This window comes from Condylura cristata, unplaced genomic scaffold (genome assembly GCF_000260355.1).
Source record: "Condylura cristata isolate star-nosed mole 26May11 unplaced genomic scaffold, ConCri1.0 scaffold00023, whole genome shotgun sequence".
Lineage (NCBI taxonomy): Eukaryota > Metazoa > Chordata > Mammalia > Eulipotyphla > Talpidae > Condylura > Condylura cristata.
In genome coordinates, this window is record NW_004567124.1 from 10,768,491 (window position 1) to 10,779,433 (window position 10,943).

Below are 10,943 nucleotides of genomic sequence, written 5' to 3' on the forward strand. Positions count from 1 at the left end.
AAATGCTTGAAGAGTCCAGTACTGTGCTGATCGCCAGCATGCTATTCACCAGTGTATTTTATGCTGCTTTTCCATTTAGAAATACCTGGTGTGGTTCCCAAGCCATTACAACTATTGCCTTCGGCTGTGTGCCAGATATTGGTGGTTGTCATATTTATTGTCTGACTTGAAAATCTCTAGGAAATCTTGAAAGATAGGTATTATTTTTCCAATTTTATAGGTGAGGAAACTGTGAAACACAAGGCATTTAAGTAACTTGTCACCAGGCATACAGCCACAAAGTCAGAACTGAGATGGGAAATCAAATTTTCCAGCTCCAATTCCAGTGCTCTTTCCTGAATACCTGCTACTTTCAAATAGCTACTCCTTTATTCAACAAATATTTGTCCAGCAGCTAGTATATGTCAAGTGCTAGACTAAACTTTGCTGTTACAAGAGATATAAAAGTGTTCTCTGCCTCTTAAGAGTCTAAAATAAAGTGAAGAAGACAGAAATAAGAATAATGATTACTAATAATTGTAAAGAATTGGTTTTACAGAAAAGGAAGAGTAGGATGCCAATGGGAGACTAGCAGTTTGTTCAGGATCTCTTGATGCCCATGACTTTTAAACTGAGACTGTACAATAGCAAAAATGACTGGTTGGTTGATTGATTTCGTTGTTTGATTGACAGTTTTGATTCTCATGATTGTGCAAGCTCACCTTCTCACTGAAGTTTATTCACAACACTAAATCAGTATTTGCAGCCATTCTCAGGCATGCACATTGCACAGCATCCTAACACCTTCCAAGGCAATGCTGTGCCTCCATGTTTCAGGGCTCATATTGTAAACATGTGTCCTTTTCCAACTATTAAATGTTACATTTTTCTAATGTTTTGCTGTGTGTGGATTGATATGGCTATTTAAAATGTCCCTCAAATATAGCCCTGAAATGTTGGCTAGTGTTGCTAAGTGCAGGAATCTGTGATGTGCCTCACAGAGACAATACATGTGAAATATGCTCTGTTCAGTGCTGTTGGCTGTGAGCTCTACATTAATGAAACAACAATTATATATCAAATAAGATATCCTTAAATAAAAAAAAAAGAAAAACCCAGTGTTACCTATTGCCTGTTAACAAAAATATTATAAGCATAGACAGACTCACAGGAGCTAACCCTATATTTTCCCTAGGGTCAGTGATTAGTATTTACTAAGTCTCTGATCCCAGTGACTTTATACACTATACCTTTCTCTAATAACAGCAATTGATAATAGATAAATATCTGACAGTACTGAGTGCTGGTACAGATATAGAGCAACTGGAACTCTCATACATTGCTAAGAGGAATGCCAAGGGCATAGCCCAAACCATGGGGCATTTCTTGTTAATTAAACCCCCAGAACCCTTAATGATCTAGTAGTCTCATTTCTAGTTATTTACCCAAGTAAAATAAAAATGAATGTCCACACGCACGCGCACACACCCACCAAAAAACTGTTCATAGCAGCTTTATTTGTGATTGCTGAAGAAATAGAAAAATCACAAATGTCTTTCATCTAGGGAATAACTGAATAAACTATAATATTAAAACTGAGTAAAATGAAATATTACTCAAAAATAGGGAGTAATAAATGTTTGATATGCTCAACAAGATAGGATGTACCTGAAATGAATTGTATATGCCAAGTGACAGAAGCCAGAGGGAAACTTTAATTTAAATGATATTTCATTTAAGTTATATTCTTAAAAGAAAAAAGATTCATTTATGCATACAGAAATGGGTGCATGCAAAAGGTGCAGGGGCAGTGAGAGGCTTCACTAGAGACAGAATAGGGAGCAGGACAGGCAGATCTACCAAGTACACTGCTGAGGGGAGCAGCAGGGGCAGCAGGAGAGGCCTGTGGAACCATGTGGATCACCTCTGGGGTGAGGGATTGAACTCCCACTGAAGTGGCTGGCTCGCTTGCAGTGCTGTGCTTTAACCCGCTATGCCACTAGGAGGGTGCAGGGAGAACTCTAAGTGACATTCTTTAACGACAAAATTAAAGGGATAGTAAACCGTTGTATGGTTCCCAGGCTTTGGGAGAGGGAAGTAATTTGGTTGCAGAGGGGCACAGGAAAATCTGAGAGGAGAAGATTCATCCATTCCATGTCTTAATTGTGTTGATGGTTAATTACTTTATCAAAATTTGAAGAACTGTATGCTAAGGGTGAGTTTTACAGTATGTAAATTATTCTTTAATAAGAGGCAAGAAGAAATGGTTTCTAAAGAACGAGTCAAATACAATTATTTTTATTTGTCACAGCAATGTGAGAAAATACCATTAAAACAAAGTACTCCATGTGTTTTTACTCTAGTTCTAGTTGTAAAATGCTGTATGAAATAAACACTAAGTAGTAATTTATGTTACACTATGAATTGAACAGCGAATGCTATAAACATATAAAACGTAGCTCCTTTTCTCTTGCTTTGTCATGTTTAAATTTAACATGGTTCTTACTAGTTTGCAGGAAAATGTTTCATGCTGACTGTTTGACATGTAAAAGCTATACTGTACTATAATTCCAATACATGTATTATTCATAAAGGGACAAAATCAAAATTTTTGCTTGATTTGAGCCACCCAGTTAAATGGCATCCTTACCTTGGGATAAGAGGGAAGACAAAACAAAGACAACAGAATAAATATAATAATGTGATTTATGTTGCTCAGACATGATTACTTCATGAAAGGCAACTCTCATGAATGGGTGCGCTGTTCATATCCTTAGAAGCAGGCAGACCTATCATATCACCTATTTGTGTAGCTTCCAATTCTGATACTTCCCTTTTTCACTTTTCCTTGTCTACAATGACTTTGCCACATTATTTTTGTTGGATTTACAAGAACCAAGATGTTGTACATCAAATCATCATTACAGTCTAGTTTATGCAAATCAGTTTCATGGTACAATATGTACCTTACTTTTAGAATAATGGACAAGTGGGTTTTCTGGGACTGTTATTACACTTATGTGTTATTACAAATCCAATGGCATTATCAACAACATCTCAATAATGTGTACCAGAACTTAATACAGACAAGTCACTCATTCTCACTTGCATTATGATATTTTAAAAATGTCAAAACATCATGAGGCTGTGCTTGTACTAGGTCTTTTTATAAATAAAAAGTCCATGCATGACTATAATAGCATAATAAATATAGGCAACAATTTATTCAAAGTACATTGAAAATTAAGTGGCTCTGTGGAAGATTAGTATCAAAAATACTTGTTAAGTGACTAAAATAGGTAAAGGCAATGTTGTATTATTGAAATGTTGTGATAACTATCAAAGGAGGATTTGATATCAGTGATAGGATTTGGAAAAATAAAAAGCAATATCTCTATATTGTGCTTTTTCTGTTGACGCACATGATTTATGAAATTACATTTTATATATTGAACAGATTTCTTATATTTGTGTTTTCAGAAATGCCAGCACTCACTTTTATAGCTCTTAGTGTCTTTGTTGTCCTAGCTAGCATTTCGTTACCCATATTTAGAGTTGTCTAATTATTCCAAAAGGAGAGAATTCCTCTCAAGAGTTAATTTAAAGTGCAGCAAGTATTTCTGAAATATACAAATGGCAACATTGTTTTCAAACAGGGTAATTGCAACCGTGTATGTTTCTTCATTAGTAAGTAATTAAATAATTTAGTAAATTGTGCAATAATTCATAATGATACATGTAACCTGCTCAATTACAGCAGCTAGTGATAAAAGAATTTCTTGCATACATGCTTAAATTTTATTAGAGTAGTAATTTTCAATTCCTGATGAAGTCTGTTTGCCATTTTCAAAATAGGTGGTAGTGCGCAGTTCAAGATAAAATGAAAAAACTTTTTGAGCATTGAGTGTATAGTTGAAAAAGCATACCCTACTATAATCAGTTTATACATAGAGGTTCTTACAGATCCACCCCTTAGTAGCCTTGACTTCCTGGATAAGTTACTTCATTTCTCTGTGTCCCAGTTTCCTCATCTCTGAAAAGAGAATTTCTGAGTAAATTAAATGTTAAAACAAATACTTAGTAAGTACCAGCCACAAAGAGCGAGTCAAAGAACTGTTAACCAAAGAGAGAGGTAAAAGCAATAAAGGCTGTGTTGTATAATTATTGGAAAGCCATTCTGATTTAGGAAACTTATCTTTGGGGATGCAAGGTTTAACCGGATCCTCAAAATCAAATGTGAATTGTGGAGCCTCTGAATGTACTACCTAATGCAGACCACCTCCATAACTACACCTAAGTCTCCTCTTGTTTCACTTCTCATGGCATATTTCTGTGCAGGATGGGACATAAATAGTAAGTACACTCTGGAGGGCAGGGGATAGTCTTCTGATCAGACACTGTCAGCCACTGAATCCCATCCTATATACTGGAGCTTAAATGTGAGCATCTAAACCACTATTGACATGTGGCACAGCTGTCTGAAATGTCAATAGTTATAAAATGAGTATTTCATAATGCAGAATAATTGATTACTTTGCTTGACTGAACAGAAACATATTTTCTCTGGAGAGCAAAATAATGCCAGCATTTGCTCCTGAAAGACTCCTAGCTGCAAGAATCGGATTTCCCAGCAATGCCTATGTCATTCTGCACTCCTTGATCATGCTTGACAAAAATAAGGGAAACCATCTGTAACTGCTTATCCTTTCTCCATTATCTGAAAATATATTTTTAAGATAGCTCTTAAAAAATAAAAGATGGCCTATATCTGAAGCATCTATATTAATAGAACTGTCTCAGATAATTTTCAGAACGGAAATGGATGAGAGACAAAATCAAATAACATTCAATTTATCTTGTTCATCCCAAAATGCTCTGCTTAGCTTTTCGCTCTGATGAAGTAATACCCACTTCCAGTTTTATTCTTCCTCAGTGTGCTGTGATGTGGAACTCCTTTTGCTCTATGTGTTTTATTAAGTATAATTTAACATTATGACTATCAAACCAACTATTAATCCTTACAATAAGAATATGAAATAGGCAAGCCACAAAGAGATTTATTTTCTAAAGCACAATTTCTTCTTCTGCCCTCAATTACTTTGTCAAGACTCATTCTCTGAACGTGTTTAGTATATAGAGCTCAATACTAGGCACTTGGAGGGAAAGAAGAAAAAATAGTACAACCTACGTTTTGAGGCTATTCTTCTCTTATCCAGATGTACTTTATGCTACTATAAACCTTCACTACAACTTGTTCCTTATGTGAGAAATACATTTCCTGTCTTTATGTAGTGTTTGACTGTGTTCTACTTTTTTTCTAAGATGACTTTAATTATTTTACTATCCACTAAATTCAATCTATCCTTTAAGATCTAGCTCAAGTGGTACCTCCTCCATGAAGTCCCTCTTCTCATAAGTTTACAATTAACCCTACACAAAGTAACCTCTCTTACTGTTGGCTTACATAGCACATTATTTCTGGAACACTTGGAGAATGTGTCACACTCGCTGCCTTCCATTATAAGCATTGCATTCATTTTCCTACTTAGATTGCAGGCTTCTTGAGAAAAGCACTGACGCCTTCTCCTTCCCTCCCTATGTCCTAGCACAGTGTAATCCAGAAGATGTTTTGTCATTGTTCATTGAAAAAGCTCTCTTGCAGAAAGGAGACATAAATGACTGCTAGACCACAAGGTCCCCTGACCAAGGAGTAATTTAATTTTATTAACCTTTATATTTCCAGTCTAGGTACTTGCTAAGTGCTTGTTACACACACGTACGCACGCACACACACATACTTTTCAAATTATAGAATGTTTAGCAAAAGTGCCTACTGATAGTCATTTCAACACATCTTTATTACGACCAATAGTTTATGTCAGGTATAAGCTCTGTATGTATTAAAATGTAGGGGCTGGTGGGATGGGGATGGCATTTCCTCTTGTAAGCCTAAACTAATCACTTTGTACTTTTTGAATATAATTTAATTTGATCTTCCCACTGGCCCTACTAGGCTTTGCTTTCCTTATTTCACAGATGAGGAAACAGAGGTTTGCTCAAGATTGCTCAGCTAGTGAGTAGGATAAAGGGTGATTTTGAACCCAGTTTTGCCTAATGCCAGAGCAGGTCCTGCCATTTGTAGAGGTCAATGGAACAAAGAAAGCTCTGTGGAGAAGTAAGTCAACACTGCCCAACAGAGGAGAGGGTAGGCCCTGATTCTGAAAGTAGCCATGAGATAATTGAGCTGCAGGAATCCTTTGAAGTCTGTTCCCATAGGGAACATGCAACAACAGGTGAGGAGCCAAATGTCCTGAGAAGTAAAATGACTTACCCAAAATGATACAGAAAGAGAAGAATAACAGTGTAGCTCCAACCCAGGCACCAGGTTACAAATATTGCCAGTCTCTTAATGAAAGGGATTCATCATTTCCTGAATGGCCTGCCCCACTACCAATTTGGGGAGCAGTTTGAAGGTAACCTTTGGGAACAGCAGGGATAGAGATTAGAGATCCCACTGGCCTTCAATGTGCATCTCTTCCTTTGTCTTGGCAGGTGTGTGCGCCATGGGGCACCTGCTACCTACCTGTCCTGTGGAGGTTGCTCAGTTCCATATGCTTGTGAACTCTACCCTTTCTCTCATTGTGATGGTTGCAAAACACCTGCCACTTCTTGAATTTCCTAATAGATGTACAAGATAATGTTGTTCCAGAAATCCCAGAAATCCTTTACCATTGTCTTAGTCCAACCAAATCCTTCACCTCCAACATCCTATTATCTTAATAGCCACACTAATGATTTCCAGCCATCTATCAACTGGAAGGGCAAACTGCTGTGCACACATCTTTCCCATGGGCTGCCAGACACTGCCCTTCTATAGGAATGCTCACACTGACTCAGGACACCAACTCTTCTGTAGAGTTTTCAGAGCCAAAGTCAACTGAGTATTGAGCTTCTACCTTGTTCCTGTTTGATTCTCCAGTACAGTGCAAGACACATAACAAGTGGTCAGTTATGTGAGATGTGTGTGACTGTGTATATGTAAAATTGAACATGTCTCTTGCTACCACCATATTTCAGTATAAGCATTGCATTCATTTTTCCTACTTAGATTGCAGGCTTCTTGAGAAAAGCACTACGCCTTCTCCTTCTCTCCCTATGTCCTAGCACAGTGTAATCCAGAAGATGTTTTGTCATTGTTCATATCTACATCTATATTTGTTTTAAAAGAAAGTATAAGACAGACCATTTGTGTCCATCTCTTCATCCCTTGCTCTTTAATACCCATAATTAGGAATCATTTTTCATTTCTATTCCTCACCAATATGATTCCATTTATAATGCTCCTTTAGAGGAGACATTGGCTTCTTCCTGACTCAAAATTGAACAAGGCTGGGATCATTAGAGCTATGTTTGTGCCTTCTCTTTAGCTTCCCTTGGTCATGGCTCCCCTATTAGCCCCCTGAGTCTGACCCTGTTTGGTATGTAGAAGATTAGGTGACCTGGCTCTCTGTCAACCAGAATGGCCCATCTCCTACAAATCACAGTGCATTGGTGGCAAAGGATTCAGCTGAATCAAGCTGCCTAGGACCACATTAACCTTTCACTGATCCCTTTCTTGTTCAGCTAAAAAGAAATTAATTGAATTAGCAAACTGCCACACTGGAGAGAGAGAATCAGAGCCCAGCAACACAGAGCACATTGCCAAAATGCTCTCCCTCACTTGTAGTGGCAAACTTGGAGATCATCTTTGTACTAGGAACCACTTACCAAATTGGGATGAGTTTTTCAATCCGTTGCTTTGCCATTCTTCCTGGTAGCACTGTGTATGTGATTTGGGGTGGTGTAATGAGGGGTCAAACCCCATGTGATGGGAAATCAAGTATACTTTCATGAAGCCAACTATCCTATTTTAATATTACCTCTGAATGTGGGAAGATTGGCATCAACTTACTGATTATACTCTTGTTTAGAAGTCTGTAGAAATACAGTATATTACCTTCCTGGTGGTACAAAGGGTTAAGTCTCAGCACTAGGAAACCACTGCAGCTCAAGCTCAATCCCTGGCCAGGGAGCTGACCCATATGGCTTTGCAGACGTCTCCTGTCTGCCCACTACCCCTCTCAGCAGTGTATTTCAGTTGATCTGCCTGTACTGCCCATTCTGTCTTTGGTGAATCCTCTCACCCCCTATACCTTTGGCCTTGTATGCACAAAAAATAAATAGAACATAAAATACTGTCATCTTAAGAAAAAGAAAAGAAATATATACACTTTCCTGGGAGGTTTTGGAACATGCTGGCATCAGAAGTACTCTCTGCTTTCTTGGTAAGTGCAGATCTAGTGTGAAATCCAGTACTTAGGGACACCATGTGGGGCTATAACCTTCTCTAGAAGACACTGGGTTGAATTACATGTATTTTTAAGTATACAGTGTGCCTTCTTATTCTGAAATTAGTCAACAAAAGCACTTGAGTCAAAAACTAATGTAACATAATCCCAATGATAGTAGTGGGATTCCCAACTTGTTTAACTGCCTTCATATAAGCAATATTCTTTTTCTGTATTTTCTTCAGAATACTTGGTAAAAATATTAAAAATGGTAAGAATGCATTGCTTAACTATTGTCCTCCATAGTAAACATTCCATCAGGATTTGTTTAATATAATCCAAAGAATTATTCCTACATTATTCGATATAGTTGGCAAAAGTTTACACTGAAATATATGTATTATTTATGGCTCCAATTTGGTGGCTTTGAAAGGAGATAGGATTCTTCTGTTCTGGACTGATCTATCTGGTTGCAGATTTACAATTCCACAGAAAATTTGTATTCTAAGAGATTTTTTTTTAAATAATAGTCTCTCATTTTACTTTCAACATTTAACAAGAGCTTTGTGTTAATATAAAGAACAATAATATAACTGGGGTTAAAAGTGGAAGACAGTTAATAGAGGCATGTATTACAAATAGCATCTAGACACACAGGAAGGTTAAAACTTAATATCTGAAATTCTGTTGCTCATTAGTTGTAGGATGCAAAAGAAATACATTTCTAAAGGGCAAGGTCATATTACATTATCCTGGAAATGTCTTTGTTAAATAAATGTGTAAATACTTTAAGTATTATGAGATTATATTTATTTTTTTATTGGGAGCATATCTATTGGATAAATGATTCTTTTACCTATAATTGCAGGAGTACATGCCACGTTATTTGTCATTCCCAATTACAGATTTCATTTGAAGTGATATGGAAATAAATAGCAATTACTAGTAATGCAAGATATTTGCCTTGGTGGTATCAGCTGTCTAACAGACTAGAGCTAATGAATTTGGTCATTGTCAAAGAATTGTCTTCTAAGGCAGGATACTATTTTAAGTCACTTTGTGAATAATCGTATATCCAGATTCCATTGCAACCAACATGGGAGAATATACCATTGAGCATAAAACAGCCTCTAATGTTTTTCTGTCCTTTAATGGTGCAAAGGAAAGAAAATTGTACTTGGGACAGGATACAGTATAACATGGTATTATCTTTTCTTGCTAAAGTGTTAGCACATTGGAAATCAAGAATCAAATAGGAATGATTATGGTGTCAGTGTAACTGAGGGGCGTTGCCTCACTGGGAGATGCAGTTGCATCATGGAAACATGGTGTGATTTAATTTCATAATTGTAAACATCACAGTGGGTATGATTGATTCATTTGAAACTCTTGTCCACTTCGCTATGGCTGGACAGCTGAGTTAACATGGGTAGGTCTTGGCTTCACACTTGTATAATTTCTTTTCTTATTTTTTGGTTTTATTTGGGAAGACTGTAAAGAAAACCTGTCAGGATGACTAGCTGAAAGCAAGCTTTTATACAGTAACAGCTTGATTTAGGTATAATGGATTTATTTAACTTTCTAAATCAGAGCACTATATAAGCTAAAAGTCAGCAGTGGGAAGTGGGGATGAATGTATGAATCCTGGCTTACTACAGTGCTGATTGTGTGCATGTGTTTTAATTTATGGCCCAACTCAGGGGCTGAGACAGTTCAGCTACATGGAGGAAAATGTTATGATTCTCTTTGTTGAATCACCAATAATTAATAATCATGTATGTTAAGTTTTAAATGTAAATGTAGACAATCGGGAAAGAAATTAAAGTTGAAGTCGTGTGAAAGAACTATACGAGGTATGCAAACTTGATAACTTTTTTCTGTTATGCTCAATGCTACAGACATGCTTCCAAAATTTTTAAGTAGGTCTCTAAGTATATAGTATGTGAAATCCATCACAACGAGTTTGAGCTGATAAGTCACGATTTTAAATTTAAGGACTAAACTTCAAAGTTTGAAGGGAATTAGCTTTAGCTACAATTTAAAATTCATAAAATTGACCTTCAGAGGACTTTTCTTCCTGTCCAAACCATCATCACAACGTCTGGTCTTTAAGGTGTGTAAACTAGTCTTTTCGGCTTGTAAATGGGTTCGCTGGAGAAAATACTGGATATGGAAGAACCTGATAATTTAATGTCTCAAATAGGCTGGCAAGTGTAGCTCATTTAGGTGATCTGCACAGCTTTCTGCTTTCCTTCTAGGTATCAGTGGTCCTGGGGTGGGGGTGGGAGGGCAGGGACGTTGCGCTGGTGGAGTCTCTTTACTCTACTCCGCTGCCTTTTCCACAGTCCTGGAGAGAGCTCTACCTTTAGACTACAGCTGGCAATGGGAAATGAGGGTGACTGCAGTCCCCGAACAATCACCCCCACTTTTCCGCACCTTTACCACCCCTGGGGGCTCCGGGTAGGTAGTACAAAGATAGCGCGGGGTTGCGTGCCTCTTGCCCCACCGGGTGAGGGCAGAAGGTCAGGCGCGTGTTCAGCCGGGCGCTTAGAGCAGAAAGCGTCTAAACGATCACAGGTGCTCGGGCTGTGGGGAGAAGGCTGGGGGCCGGGGCGTGGGCCAGGGGCGCGGGGAAGC

The 10,943-nt window shown here is 37.7% G+C and overlaps 1 protein-coding gene across 1 annotated transcript in view; it reads left to right on the forward strand.

Annotated features, from left to right (window-relative positions):
• The window catches only part of RORA (RAR-related orphan receptor A), a 682,068-nt gene that overhangs the window by 581,308 nt on the left and 89,817 nt on the right, over positions 1-10,943 (forward strand). The gene's annotated exons all lie outside the window — the stretch shown is intronic.